This window comes from Hippocampus zosterae, chromosome 2 (assembly GCF_025434085.1).
Source record: "Hippocampus zosterae strain Florida chromosome 2, ASM2543408v3, whole genome shotgun sequence".
Taxonomy (NCBI): Eukaryota; Metazoa; Chordata; class Actinopteri; order Syngnathiformes; family Syngnathidae; genus Hippocampus; species Hippocampus zosterae.
Genome location: NC_067452.1, coordinates 34,342,059 through 34,358,453, shown reverse-complemented (window position 1 = coordinate 34,358,453; position 16,395 = coordinate 34,342,059). Strand labels below are relative to the sequence as shown.

The following is a 16,395-nucleotide window of genomic DNA, read 5'->3' as shown; positions in this document are numbered from 1 at the left end:
AGTTGGGTTGAGGCCATAAAAATCCAATTTGGCCGACAATGTAACTACTACACGATACATGAGTCCGAATTAGTTTGTACAATGATCGATATTTTAAATCAATGTTGATTGGACTGCCCTCCAGAAGATATTTGAAGTGAAACAAGAACAACAAATAGCTAGCTTTCTCATTAAGAATGATCAAGTGTAATAATTAGGAGCAAACTAAATTCTACTTTTTATAAACTTTTTTTTAAATTATTTATTCTCAGTGGGGAGAAAGTGCAATACATTGTTAGGTTGGTGCTGCCGAAGTGATTGACATGAGAACTTCCAATCCAGGTACACACATACAGGATCACAAATCCAAAATTAGCATCAAATGCCAAAATTTGTTACAGTTCATTACAGATGACCGGATATGTATCGCTTTTTTAAATCACAGATTTTGTGACACACGTGGTTCCTGTTCGACGTTGCCAACGTCGAGGCTCCACACTGTAGTTACTTCATGAAGGGTTCATGTTAAAAAAAAAAAAGAAAAAAAAGAAGAAAAAAAAGAGTTGTGTGGCTTCTGAGCAAACAAGGTGAAAAGTATAAATGAGACAATGAACTAAATCAAATGATTAATGGGGGGGAGAGGGGTGTGAACACAGCTGCTTGCATAAGAGCGCTTACATAAGATCTGGCTAATAATGTTCAGCTTACTAGAAAATAAAGTTATATAAGGTGTGTGTGTCAAGACACAAGGATGTGCCGCCATAAGTAATTGCCAACCATGAATGTTCTCATTTTATTCATTTTCCCTTCCTGTACCATCCCAAGGTACGCTGTAAGAACTCTCTTAAGGCGGAGCTTGGCTATGCCAAAAAAATACCAGGAAGTATCTGGTTAAAAATCAAGATCAAAATGTCAAAATGAAGCAGGAAATCTTAATTAAGGGTGAGCTTTCGAGGCTCATTGGAACGAATTGAACCCAAGCAGACCTCAGCAGCTGCCTTTTGAAATCTCTCTTCATAAATCTCCCACTTAGTTCCCCATTCAGATATTATTTGGACAACGGTCGCATCCAGGGAAAATGGACGAGCCGCACAACAGTGCAGTCAAGAACCGCAAACGTCTGAATTGGTGCTCATGAAATGAAGGCGTTGTATAACAAGGCCTTACGTATTAGGTTGGTTTACAGCTTTCAAATCACATCCCATGGCTTGTGTAAGAGAATTACACAATAGGCAGGCCCTGCTGGTGTTGATACACACATACCAGCTATAAGGATTCAAAGTGAATTCTTTCTGTACAGTGTATGTGTGAAAGTGAAGGCCCCAAATGTTGTGCTGTGTATTCACCAGGTAATGGGTAGTTATGGTATTTTACAATGTAGTCTTTGTAAGGACTAATATGACTTATAGAAGGACTCATATGACTTGATTTGAGTCAGGCTGCAGTTGCTATTTTTAGGACTTGCGACTTGCTAGCCAAAAGTTTGGGAATGACTTGACTTGGGACTTGGAACCAGGAAAACTATGTGATTGTGAACATTTAAGTGGCAATGGTGGCCCATCGGGAATTTTGAGAGATTACCGAACGGCCAGCCCATTTCAGCGAGCGACATGAGGCTAACTGAATTGCATGCCCTTTGAGTTTGAGTCATTTGATCAACATACCCTGGCCTGTGGCCATCGCATATTTTTCTTTCTTCCGTCATCACAACATTCTGTTTCTGCCAACTTTATTTCGGTGCTAATCGTCTTTTGATGCAAATTGTGTGTTAGCAAGAAAAAAAATACCCCTGTGAGGTCAACACGCTAACCACTTGGCCACCACACCGCCCTAGCAAAATACACTTTCTCTAAAATCCCAACATACAGTATGTTCAAACACATTACCCAAAGTGACGCTACAATGGACTAAACTCAACTAATTCAATTAATTCAAATGAGCTTCCTCTCACATCCCATACTAAATCCAACTAAGCAAAATCAAACCGCACTTAAAGTAAACCCATAACAGTGTGCCATGCCAAAGCATTGACTTTGCGGCACGAGGACAGTGATATTCTCCGCGCTCTTGAATCTTGGCTATTCTAAAGTGAAATAATTCTTCGATGTTATAACATTGTTTGAAGGAGATGCAAATGATTGAAAACCACCAAGGTAATAGGAAAACAAATCTCCCACGAGCAGTCAGATTCACTCCAGCTCTGTACATGTTAACTGTTTTTTTTTCCAATTCTGTTTAAATGTGATTAACAAACAACAAGCGTTCTTCTGATTTTTTTTCCAAAACATGAATCAATATAAAAACAAGAAAATGTTTGGGTTTTTGTTACGTTAGGGTAGGAAATAGAGTACATAAGAAAACCAAACTGTTGTAAAATAACGGCATTATCCAATATTTATTTATTTATTTACTATGTACTTTGTCAGCATATTTGTCTATATTTGTCCAAAGCCACACTTAAAGTACCTGACCTAGAAAATACGAATAAACCCGCCGCCTGCTGTGTCTATTTTGAAAACACCGGCAGCCCTTTAAATACGTTTACCTTTGAACCTGCAAAGACGTACACATTCATGTCGGATTAACCTGCGTTAAATAGTAAGGAACATTACGCACATGCACACGGACACGCACACGCACACGCACACACGTGACCTGGATCAGTGAAAAAACGCTGACCTGCATCGACTTGCTTCAGAGGGTATTTTTAACCCAGGCGTCTTTTAATCCACACAAATGCCCCGTTTATGAGGCAAAGTCAACAAATGGTTCCATTTCCCTTAACCTACAGAAATGTCCCTTTATTTACAGCAGAGAGGCCGATGCATTATAAATTGTCTTTTGGTTATCATGCATAAAAAGAAGTCAACACGTTGTGTTGATTTTCAATTCAAAAAATTGCATTGTGAAAGATGACAATGAGCGGCAGGTAAAGTCATGCACTCCAAGACAAACACCCAAGGCCATTCCGCAGTGGGGGAGGGCTGGGAAATCATTGAAGTAAGATCCTCTGATTGGACTCTTCTGGCAGCCCTCCAGCCAATCGCTACTGATTGTGGGGGGGGTTCATGGAGGTTGCCTGGGGGTTGTAAGGGGACACAAGTAGGGGAAGGGTCTCCTATAGGTGTTTATTAAGCCATAGAAGGAGTAGCTGATCCTTCCTGTTGCCACTCAAAAAAATCTGGGCAAAAAAAGAAGAAAAAAAAATACAATAGTCTGAGTGAAAGAGTCAATATGAAGAAAAGGAGAAGATAAAATATAATAGAGGAAAGAAGTGACTACAAGAAAACCTTCAAAGAAGTTGACTTGTTTTCGTTTCTTCTTCAAATTGAATTTATAATGAAGATGACTTCATCCAAAAAACATTTATACATTGTCCCTCCTAGCAAGTCTGCAAAAAATAAATAACAAATAAAAATAAGCTTGGTGTGAAAATAAAATCAAGGCGTCAATGGTGCGTTAATTCATTTTACCTGAACTAATGGCGCTCTTTAATTTCCTGGTCTAGCAATTTTGCGACTCACTGCTGGGATCTTCCCTTTCATGCCAAAAAAACACTTTGCATGATAATTCAATCAACTCTTGGACTTCTTTTTAACCCAAACGCTGCCTACTTTACCCATTGCACTGATCTTTTACGCTTAACATTACCAGATGTATATGATAGTGTAGCGTTGCAATACGCTAGACTTTGTGTGTGGTGAATGACAAGTTATGCAAACATTTACCACAACCAGTAATTCCTCTATTTGCGTCTGGCAACTGTGCAAGCTTCGGTTGCCTTGCAAATTGGCTATCGTTACCACTCGTAAGTACCAAGAACTAAACTGAGGCTCAGAGGGGATCGAGCCTTTTCTGTTGCTGGTCCCTCTCTCTGGAATGACCTCCCACTGAACATTCGGCAAGCCTCCTCGCTGCCCATCTCTATTCTTTGGCGTTCGACTCAGCATGACTTAGATTTGTTCTTGATTTTACTGCTTGGTGCTTTCTACCGCCTTTATTACCGATTTGTCTTGCTGTTTATTGTGTATGTTAAATCGCTCCATGTACAGCACTTTGTATGCAGCGATGGCTGTTTGAAAGTGCTCCATAAATACTGTTGACTTGACTTGACTCGTGCCACAGTCACAGCGTTTGTAGCTTGGCTGAACTGTGTTGACTGCACACAAGGAATTTTCAACTTGAAAATAATTTAGGGGTTTAACAATCGATTGTTGGACGGACTGTTTCCTGAGCTGATCAGGGGGGATAAAAATCACTCTCTCTCCTCTGAATGCGGAGGAGCAGCTCGACTATGAGTTCCTCTCCGATTACCGAGATTCTCACGGTAATGGAGAGCTCGGCGAACCAGTGGAAGAAACTCATTTTGGCCGCTTGTAACCGGGAATATTGGTAAATTGAGAGCTTCGTCTTTCGGCTCAGCTCATTCTTCACAAAGTCTGAACGATGCAGAGTCTGCATGTGTGTTGGCTACTTATCTCATTTGTTTCTGTCTATAAAGGGAACCCTCGATAAAATATTTTGTAAAAATATCTGTCATTCATGTTTAACGTAGACAAGACATCATCACATACATCACACAAATCGGTAAGCATACAAAAACACCCCAATTTACTGGAATGAGAATGAGAAATCCAGCAAATGGAACTGGAACCAGAAGACCAACCAACCAGAACTAGAATTCCAAGAATCATTAACCAGGAAAAAAAAATCCCAGCTATTCTTGTCACAGTTGACTCAACCAAGCCGCCAATAGATTTACCCATAGTCTCTTCACATCTGACCAACGAGATTACCAAACACATCACAGTGGACCAAAGAAACTGTCCGCACTCGTACTGAATATTCATCAGGCATTTGCAGCTCAAGCGTCGAAAAAAATAAAAACCAAATCTTGAGCTGAGTTTAAGGATCGGAGGGAATGAGTGCCATAAATACAGCCAAGTGTGTGCATGCCCTGCATCCCCAACACGTAACAAACAGGTTTCCAAATGCTGCACCGCTGTGTGGTGAAGCTTGTTGGTGAATTTGCCTCATGTGACAAGAGTGAGTTAGAAAGGTTATTTGGACGCCATTATTTAACTAGCTTGTTTGGAGGGGGGGAAAAAAAGCATCTACTGATGTTGGCAGCCCGGTGTACGAGTGGTTAGCGTGTCAATCTCACAGTACACAGGCCGTGGGTTCGAGCCCGACTCCGGCCTTCCTGTGTGGAGTTTGCATGTTCTCCTCGTGGCTGCGTGGGTTTTAAAATCATGAAAATGTCCGTCCTTAATTGCTTTTCACAGGACCAATTACCATGTGATTAATTTTACTGACATTTTGCACGACAAATGAGAGTCGGAGTGTTTTTTATTTTTTTTTTACATATTTCTTCATTAGATACAGATGTCATTTCTTTCGGCAAATGTTAAATATCTCAATAATATTAACCTTACAATAAGCAACACCCATATGAGATATTGCATGTTTTTTTTCCAATGCCTTGCAGCCCTACTTTTGTAATGCCTGTACAATTTGAATATATTCGATTAATAATGGATGAAATCTTTGCGTATCATTTCAGAAGCTTGAGGTCGGGCCGAGTATCTGGTATTAATACAAAGGGTCAATGTGTGGACATGTGTTTTTTTATAGTGTAATTTAGCTGTTGCGACTTCATCAGATGCCGTAGTCTAGAAATTTAGGTAGGTGATGAGGAGCGAAGGTCAGCGCAACTCTCCTCTGGTCCAGGACAAAAAGCTCAGTTGTTAAATCTGAAAATATACCAATCAGCATCCATCCCTTCCTCCTCGATGTTTTACATGAGACATACTGTAGATCCGACAAATAATTGGTTCCTGCCAACAACTGTGCTTTTCTTAATCCGTTGCTTTATTTTCACCACTCTAAGATTTGACGTCGCAACGCTTCTTTCTGTTCAAAATCACATGACCTGCCTTGATGAAAATGAAGCAGCACCTCCATCATTCAGCTTTACAAATCTGCTACCAGTCACTGTGCCAATGAAATCCCACCCAAAGTCAGCTGCGGCCCATCCGTATCATCCTTTCTTCCATCAATCATGTTCAACTGCTGGCATTCTCTTCCTGTAATCAACCACAGCTTTTTCACTGGATCACATTCATTCATTCATTCATTCATCTTCCTAAACGCTTGATCCTCACTAGGGTCGCGGGGTGTGTTGGAGCCTATCCCAGCTGTCTCCGGGCAGTAGGCGGGGGACACCCTGAATCGGTTGCCAGCCAATCGCAGGGCACACAGAGACAAACAGCCATCCACGCTCACACTCACACCTAGGGACAATTTAGAGTGTTCAATCAGCCTGCCATGCATATTTTTGGAATGTGGGAGGAAACCGGAGCACCCGGAGGAAACCGGAGCACCCGGAGAAAACCCACGCAGGCCCGGGGAGAACATGCAAACTCCACACAGGGAGGCCGGAGCTGGAATCGAACCCGGTACCTCTGCACTGTGAAGCCGACGTGCTAACCACTGGACTACCGGGCCGCCCCGGATCACAATCAATTAGACTGATTGAGGAAGAGGTGAGATGCCCCCGGAACATGTCATTTATTCAGCGCTTAAAGCCAAATGTATTTTCGACAAAGACTGTAGGGGGTCTAGCTCAATGGAAGGTTGCCAAAAAACTGGCATGCTATATAAATCAGTGGTTTTGGTAAACTTTCAAACGTTTTACAATAAAAGCAAAAATTGAAGTACTCATACAAAGTTAACTGGGTTTTTTTCTGTACTTTTCCCAAAACTTGTTGGATCTGAGTTTTAACCACACTCTGTTTGTAAAGCTGAAATGAATGAATGAAATATTAATGATTCGATTCAAGCCCAAGGCCGAAATTAGGTTTGCCAACCGCCTTAAGCAATAAAGCTCTTTAACTTCACATCCTGGTGTGTTCACTGCGGCACTCATCAAAAAGCTGTTTTTCTTGCCTCTTTGTTATCGTCATTCGTGTAATGGAAGGAGCAAAAGCTGACTACTCATTGAGTGAAGTTGCATGCCACTCTTAGAAAAGTACAGATTGCACATTTCGCCAAACCAAAATGCACAGTGCGATTGCGAACGCAAGCACCATTCTCATGCATCGCTATTCTTTTTTTTTTTTCTCTCAACAATAAAACTTCCTAATAACAGTATTGCCAGCCATGTTCAGGATTACTGGGAGCCACACTGAAGGCTCATTTCGAGCAAAAGAAAACCAAGATTACCTATGTTGCACATCAAGCACAAAAAAACCCCCCTCATCTGAGAATTCCATGTCCATGACATCTGTATCTAATGTCCATGTCAAGGCTATTTGGAAACCACGGTATAAAAAGTGTGAGTGAAATTTTTCCTCAAAAAATGTGTTCACATACCAAGGCGTTCATGAGCCAAAGTTTGACTGTTTTTTTAAGTTTTATTATTTACAATATGCCAAGCAATTAACTGGTTATTTAATGAGATCAATACATTTGAAAATATAACAGGCCCGATTTTCTCCCCTCGATATAGCCCTTTAAACCCAAAGGAATCCAATGCAAGCACAGGAGGGGCGGGGGGGACACGCAAACTTCAGATGGAGCAAAGACTGAAACCACAAACTTCAGAATATTGAGACACACCCACGAAACCACGAGTGCCCCATGCTGCCCTCTACATACATTACCCATGATGAAATTGCAGAATCACACAGCATAAGGTCTGTCTTCAATTTAACAGTCAAGGCATAGCTAAGAAACTGCAAAGTACTCATTCTCCAATGTTTGCTCTGCCAACTGAAGAAAGCACTCAGTCGGCTCCATGCCTAAAAAGTTTGACTCGCATTCAAGTCGAGTCGGGTAAAAGTCCATTTCATTCGATTCAAAGCAACATGGGAGCTAGAACCGAGACGTGTACCTCATTTTGTTGGGCCCTCAGGAGCCTGTTAGGTAACCTGGCAGACAGACAGTTGAGTGGCGATAAAAACGGCGCACGCGCAAGCTTGTTATTAAAAAAAAAAAGCCACACACGGAAGAAAACAAAAGGGAAAAGCAGCGCGCTCGCTTGTTTCATAACCTACTGGGAAATCTGCAAAATTGCTGACCAAGGGCGCCGAGGTTGCAGGCGCTATTTTGTCTGCAATCTAAAAAGACCCACCAGTCCACACACACGCGCGCGACCACGCGCACACAAAACAAGCCGAATAGAAGTGCTTGCAAACGGGCAAACGTCTCTCACCTGCCCTCCCGCTGCCGGTCTGCTGCAATTCAGCTCCAAACAAAAGACAAGCAAACAAAGACGGGGCGTGCAAGTGTAACGACATGCAGGGCTCGGAGGCTTGTGTGGGATTTCAGTCATTCATCACTTTGTTGTTACCAGAGGAGGCAGGGCAGCCCTCGTCCTCCCTGCCCTGCACTCAATCACCGGGACGAAAGTTCCGGAAGTGCACGAGCAACCGAAGACCAGCGTAGAAGCTCCATGGCGACATGCTTCCGTTACTCTTATTGGTCGAATATGCACGTTTTGTCGTATTGTGGACTGCATCTCATCGTCATTTTTATTTATAATTGTGTGCGTGTGCGTATGGGTGCTATCCGAGCTGACGTTAGGTCAGAGGTTGGGGTACACCCTGGACTGGTCAGCTAATTCACTGAATCTAAAATGTATATTTTTGAATGCGAGTGGCAGCTACCCAGTGAAAATTCCTCATGGGAAGGTAAGACTAATATTTAAAATAATCTAAAATATCAATGCATCCATTTCCAACACCACTTCTCCTGAACAGGGTGACGGGGAGTCGCTGGATCTTATCTCAAGCTGACTTTGGGTACAAGACAGACTTCAAAATGAACTAGTCGCCACTAGTGGAACTCGTGGATATTTGGGGTTATCACTGGTTAACAAGTAAATGTTTTGACTCCCTAGTTAAATCTCAAGGCTTTAAGGGTCTTAAACGAGTTAACTAGGCAATGTTTTATCCGCCACTAGTTAAGTAGTAGATATTTCAGGTCCCACTAGTTAACTAGTGTAGGACATCATAGGGCACTAGTTAACAATTTTTTTTATCTTGCTAGTGAACTGCTAACACTCTGCACTAGTTTGGTCAAAAAGTTGACTAGCTGGGAAGTTGCCACTGCTAGGGTGCTTCCAGGTGTCACGAGTTAGCATTTTGTCAGCACTAGTTGGACAAAAGTGGCACTAGTTGCCGAAAATAAGTGACTGGTGAGCGTTTCTGTGCAGCTAGTATGCATAACTAACTAGCACAAGACAGACTTCAAAATGAACTAGTCGCCACTAGTGGAACTCGAGGATATTTTGGGTTATCACTGGTTAACAAGTAAATATTTTGACTCCCTAGTTAAATCTCAAGGCTTTAAGGGTCTTAAACGAGTTAACTAGTCAATGTTTTATCCGCCACTAGTTAAGTAGTAGATATTTCAGGTCCCACTAGTTAACTAGTGTAGGACATCATAGGGCACTAGTTAACACTTTTTTTTATCTTGCTGGTGAACTGCTAAGACTCTGCACTAGTTTGGTCAAAAAGTTGACTAGCTGGGAAGTTGCCACTGCTAGGGTGCTTCCAGGTGTCACGAGTTAGCATTTTGTCAGCACTAGTTGGACAAAAGTGGCACTAGTTGCCGAAAATAAGTGACTGGTGAGCGTTTCTGTGCAGCTAGTATGCATAACTAACTAGCACAAGACAGACTCCAAAATGAACTAGTCGCCACTAGTGGAACTCGTGGATATTTGGATTTATCACTGGTTAAAAAGTAAATGTTTTGACTCCCTAGTTAAATCTCAAGGCTTTTAGGGTCTTAAACGAGTTAACTAGTCAATGTTTTATCCGCCACTAGTTAAGTAGTAGATATTTCAGGTCCCACTAGTTAACTAGTGCAGGACATCATAGGGCACTAGTTAACACTTTTTTTTCATCTTGCTAGTGAACTGCTAAGACTCTGCACTAGTTTGGTCAAAAAGTTGACTAGCTGGGAAGTTGCCACTGCTAGGGTGCTTCCAGGTGTCACAAGTTAGCATTTTGTCAGCACTAGTTGGACAAAAGTGGCACTAGTTGCCGAAAATAAGTGACTGGTGAGCGTTTCTGTGCAGCTAGTATGCATAACTAACTAGCACAAGACAGACTTCAAAATGAACTAGTCGCCACTAGTGGAACTCGTGGATATTTGGGTTTATCACTGGTTAACAAGTAAATGTTTTGACTCCCTAGTTAAATCTCAAGGCTTTAAGGGTCTTAAACGAGTTAACTAGTCAATGTTTTATCCGCCACTAGTTAAGTAGTAGATATTTCAGGTCCCACTAGTTAACTAGTGTAGGACATCATAGGGCACTAGTTAACACTTTTTTTAATCTTGCTAGTGAACTGCTAAGACTCTGCACTAGTTTGGTCAAAACGTTGACTAGCTGGGAAGTTGACAGGGTGCTTCCAGGTGTCACGAGTTAGCATTTTGTCAGCATTAGTTGGACAAAAGTGGCACTAGTTGCCGAAAATAAGTGACTGGTGAGCGTTTCTGTGCAGCTAGTATGCATAACTAACTAGCGTGGCTGAATATCCACCTTGTGCTGACACAGATCAAACTAGTGGAATACACTAATGTCTGATATGAGTGATGTGGAATAAATGTGCAAATGGCTTGCCATACAGGTCACATATATGGAGAGAAACAACCATTCACAGCCACATCCATGCCGTCACTGAGTGATAACTGATCCCGCACTGCCTTCACACAAGTCAGGCAAGTGTACCACGACACCATCAGCGACTTAATCTGAAATACGTGTACTACTTACACTATCCTCTGTAGTAGAAAGCATTTACACTCTTGTGTCCCAGTCCAGGGGAACCTTGGACATGACATGAGTGGGTGATTGTAAGCACGAATGGTTGTTGTTCGATGTTTGCCCTGCGATTGGCTGGCAACCAGTTCAGGGTGTACCCCGCCTACTGCCCGAAGAAAGCTGGGATACGATCCAGGGGATCAAATAACAGATGTATGGACAGTTTAAATGTTATTCTGTATCACGTGTGTGTAATTTTCTTCATAGTCTTGTAGGTGCAACATTTGTGAAAAAGCTCCCGATAAAAAAAGCGACATCATTGGAATGCGGTTTACTGGCACTGCAGTGTCCTGCAAGAAACTCGACAGTAAACAAAGAGAACGGTACTGTAGTGCGCTTGAACCGAAAATACTGTAATGGAACAACCAGCTGTCACAAGTTTGTTCTTCCACACTTGCTGTCTTTAGCATTCCTACATTGCCATCTAGTGGTCCAGACGTGCGGTTATATTTACATAACGGTGAATCGTAAAATTTGAGCAGACAGCACAAGGACACGTTGTTGATTTTTGTTTTGGGGTTCCTAATTTTTACAATTGGGTGTAGACTTTTCTTTTTCTCAATTACAAAATATCTACATCAAATAAGCTCACCCACCTGTGAACATATCACGGTTAAGGGTAAAGTATGAGCCTTAATGGAGACTTCTTCTTACTTTTTCTTTTCTGATTGATATAAAAATGATTTAGTAGATATAAACACATAACGGGGTAGGACTAGATAAGTTTTTTTACTTCATCCTACTCCCTTGAACATAATAACTGTGTTTAATGAAGACTGATTTCTTTCTTTTTACTTTTTTATCTACCTTATTTTCTGTCAAATTATTACTGTATATGTTTTATGTTCAATAAACAAACAATACTGATTGTTTCCCCCATCACTTTGTCACTGCAGCTGCCTCACATTCTGCATTTTGGGCTCGGCCCAACCTGCGTGGACTTTGCTTGTTGTCCCTGTGCTTGTTTGGGTATTCTTCGGGTGTTCTGATTTCCTCCCACATCTTTAAAACACAATTGAATTGTCCATCGGTGTGAATGTGAGTGTGGATACTTGTTTGTTCATGTGGCCTGTGACTGACTGATGACCATTTGAGGTTCTGTTGCTGCCATTTTCCACCTGATTCTTGTTCATGTAGCCATAATCCCATTCTCATTGTCTTCCTCTACTGTACACATTGTGCATTCTCAAAAAAATTAATATATAATTGTTGTTCTTTCTTTTGTTGCAGTGGATTTGCCATCGGCAGCTACTCTCTCGACTTCTCTCACAACTATCTTGGTTATTCTTTCTATCGGAGCAGCACATCTGAACCAATAGATTTATATCATAGTGGGGCTGCGAGCAGACGCTCGGGAGCAGAAAATAGCATTAAATGACAGAGCAGATTAAGTATGGATGCTTTCCAATGTGAACGCTGTGTTATTGATTAGATATCTGCAGAGATGGACGCCGCTGGCTGCTCAGGAAATTGAAAGTGTTCAGGTTTTGGCTGGCTTCTGTTTTTCCTCATTCTTCATGTCTGCCTTTATCCATTTTGCGATAGCTAAAGGAAACATTTAAAAGTCCAAGTGAACCATGCAGAGACGCCAACGTTTGGTTCACAGCAATGCTGCCCTCCAACAAAATGCTTCATTCATCAGGTTAAGCACATACAGTATGATTAACCTGATCATGATTTTTCTTAAATACATACTAGGCTTAAGTGCACCGAACATGCACTCATCCTGGATCCTGAACATGTGTCGAGTTTAGATGACTGAATGAATTTCAAATGCAAGGGACATGAAATGACTACTGTAAACTGTGTAGACTACGTTTGTACACTAGATGGAGTCAAACATCCTGAAACACCTGAGATTTCCTTAGACAAATGTACAATTTACTTTGATCATTCACATATATGCATCGCAACTGATCCCACTGATTGTACAAAGGCACAAAAGTAACTGGTCTTGAAAAATATAGTAATGTATTTGAAGATTAAACGAGATTTATAAAGAAAGGGATTTTTAAACCATCTACACATGTGCATAAACAATCTAAATGTAATCCCTGCTAATCCCTCCTACTTCACAAACCAAGGAGCGGATAATACACGAATTGCATCTTATTAAAATATTAATTCGGTGTCTTTTATGCATTTTATTTTCACTTTTAAATTGTCCTGCTGTCCTGATCGAACCTCCTCGGGGGCCGGTTCCGGCCCGCGGGCCGTATTTTTGACTTTTAGCTAGATTGCTAGTTAGAGTCTGTCTATCTATCGATCGATCGATCGATCTGTCTAATTCCGCAGAATGATTCAAATCCTGCATCAGTTACGTGCTCTCAGTAATAGGTTGTCATTCATGATATAATTACAGAAAATAATTTACATTTCTACACAATCTCGTGAAGCATAATTATTGTTATTTCTTGATCAAGATGTCAAATGAAAGTAATGTGCTTGCAGTCTTTGCACGGAAATGTGTGTTTTCGTGATTGCTGTACTTGATTAATTTCCGACCAAACAAATATGAAAATCTTCATTCCTGTTCAAAATGTAGAAATGTCCCGAGCAACACTGAAATCGAAACAGTCTGCATTAAAGTTGGTCATGTTGGGCATTCTCTACAGTTGTTTCCGGTATAGGTTCCCTCTTCCATCCTTGAAGAAGCTGTGCAGAGATGGAAAGACAGCAGAATGGCGGGCTGAGCTTTATGGTAACATGACACAATCTCTTGTTGCTCTTCCTTGTCCTTATTAGTTCTTCAGTGCCGCTTCAGCGAAACACTGACTGATCTGGGTCATGGGAGTCATTCCCTGACACGAATTCTGAGAGCTATTAAATGAGAAAAAAACACCATAGTTTTTTGACAAGAATGAAAATAATGAGACCAAGTCGTAGTTACCAAGTATGGTTGAGTGAGGAAGTATTTAAATGTGGAACCAGCGCTTGTTTGATACGGGAGAAGTCAACGTTTTGTTGGAAATGGAAGTTTTTAACTTAATTCCAACTGGGCCACCTTGGACCAGCCAATGCGAATTTGAGTTGAACATCAGCCACTTGACTTGTTGGTTTTGGAACAATTCCAGGAGACACACCCACAAGAGGCATGCATTATTAAATAGGAGCAATATATACCTGTATCTACATTTAAAATTTAGAATTTAAGAAGCCCGAAACAACCAACAAGTCCAGTCGCCTCTATTCAAGCGATGCAGAACACACCTGATGCTATTGTATTTATTTTTTTAATAGTCAGCTAGGTTAAAAAAAACAACCATGGTCGAAATGATACAAATATGTAGCATAAACACTCACTGCACTTTAATTAATTTCAACTATATGGTGAAAATACATTGTTTTGATTCCATATATCTTTCCTAGAGCTTGTCATCATTTGGGTAAACCTAAAAAATTGTTGGCTCTCCAAGTTTCACTACACTGACCAATAATATAGCAAATAATCAAACTCATTTTTATCGAGGGCCACATTGTTACGACGGTTTCTCTGAGCGGGCGATTATGACCGTAAAAATGTTTAATCACCTCCACATCTTAAATAAACAATGCACAACAAATTGGTGGATAACTAGTTTTGAAATCAGAAGTTATGAATAAATGGTCTGTTCGGCCATTGTTTACGTTCATGTAATCAATACATAACGAGATAATGCTTGCAATATCTCTATGTTACGATGGATTACATATGACAGTTTGAAATTTTGCTTCAGACTTGAGCAAGCACCATGGAAAAGTTGACATGCTTGATTTGCTCTCACGGGCCACACAAAATGATATAGCGGGCCAGATCTGGCCCCCAAGCCTTGAGTTTGACACCAAGGCTCTATGGCATTATTTTCATTCGACCAAACTTTTATCCCTGCACAGGTACATATTTTTAAGTCTTGGTTCCTCTGCCTCGTTTTGTTTTTGAAAAATTCTCTCTCCTTCCATCTCATAGCGCTCCCCGAATTTTCGTCCAACCGTATCAAAGCGTGAAGTTTTCACAAGAAACCACCTTCCCTTTGCTGCTGCCAGCAAAGGCGCTCCTCTGAGGCCTGGACACAATGCCGACAAGAACAGAATCTCTCACATCTCATTGCGGTAATTAATTTTGCATTTGGGTTGTGAAACACTGGAGATGAACTCCTTTGTGAGGTGCTGTTTGAAGGATAAAAAGGCTGACACATTTTTTGGGGGGGCGAGGTGGGGGGGTTCTCAGTTTCCTGTGCAGCCACTGGTTAAATAAGATCTATTGTTCATTAAATGTCAACTTCATTATGACGTATAGAGAAGGTTGACATACAAAGAGAATTGAATAAGGGTTAAAATGATGTTTTGGTATTTCGGATACCACGATTTCTCGTTTGAAATGTTTATTCCTTGCATTGCCATGGGAACGGAGCCATTTTCTTTACATTCACTTGCAAAGAGAACGACATCATTTGCATGCACTTCAAGGTTAGAAAAAGGACTCTTGTGATTTCAGGAACAAAGAGTGAAAATTGGAATTGTCGCATCTTCTGCCGCTCGTTTGAGGAGATCGACTCAGGTCAAAGGAAAGGACTTGACCGGTGAAAGTGCTGATGAGGTCTCTGCGGCCCATCAGTCATTCAATTAGGTATTTACAGTTGACCAATAGTGTTTTATGTTACTCAGAGTGAAGTGGAAGGCTGGCACGTTGCTCATTTTTAATCTCTTTAAGTAATCGGCCCCCGCGGGCGGGGTCAATGAGTCCATCACGTCCAAGTGATTGACTCGATTAAAGCGCATGCTCGATTCCACAATGATCAGTTCTTTTGCTACTGGATGAATTGAAGATGGCGGCCCGGTTGTCCAGTGGTTCGCACGTCTGCTTCACAGTGCAGAGGTACCGGGTTCGATTCCAGCTGCGGCCTCCCTGTGTGGAGTTTGCATGTTCTCCCCGGGCCTGCGTGGGTTTTCTCCGGGTGCTCCGGTTTCCTCCCACATTCCAAAAACATGCGTCCAGGCTGATTGAACACTCAAAATTGTCCCTAGGTGTGAGTGTGAGCGTGGATGGTTGTTCGTCTCTGTGTTCCCTGTGATTGGCTGGCAACCGATTCAGGGTGTCCCCCGCCTACTGCCCGGAGACAGCTGGGATAGGCTCCCGCGACCCTAGTGAGGATCAAGCGGTTCGAAAGATAGATAGATGAATGAATGAATTGAAGATCTGACCCTGAGATTTTGAAGCCTCAAAGGTGACATTGGATGCATTTTTCCCCACAATTCAAAACAGTCTTCTTTCATTCATTCATTCATTCATTATTTTTCTTTCTTTCTTTCTTTTTTTCTTTCTTTCTTTCTTTCTTTCTTTCTTTCTTTCTTTCTTTCTTTCTTTCTTTCTTTCTTTCTTTCTTTCTTTCTTTCTTTTTCTTTTTCTTTCATTCTTTCTTTCTTCCTTCTTCCTTTACACTTCTCTGCGCTTATTCTCAAGAACACAGTGTGAGTCCAAGTGCTCACCGAGTAGCCTATACAGCCACTTCTCTTGAACTGTAACTTGTAATTCTAGTCCAATCGCGCACTTCTACGCCGCCTGTTGGTTTTATTCCGCTTCTGCTTGAACTGCCCGAGCGCGCTCC

General features: G+C 41.5%; 1 protein-coding gene across 2 annotated transcripts in view; it reads right to left on the bottom strand.

Moving 5' to 3' along the window:
* Positions 1-8,391, bottom strand: part of LOC127595665 (helicase ARIP4-like) — a 56,436-nt gene extending 48,045 nt beyond the window's left edge. Inside the window, exon 1 of one of the 2 annotated variants that reach the window (XM_052057335.1) lies at positions 8,195-8,391. The gene's annotated coding sequence lies outside the window, so the exon portion shown is untranslated. Of the gene's footprint in view, positions 1-7,873; positions 8,115-8,194 lie in introns of those variants that run through there. The other variant, XM_052057337.1, reaches the window with a different exon arrangement.
* Between the last annotated feature and the right edge of the window lie 8,004 nt (positions 8,392-16,395).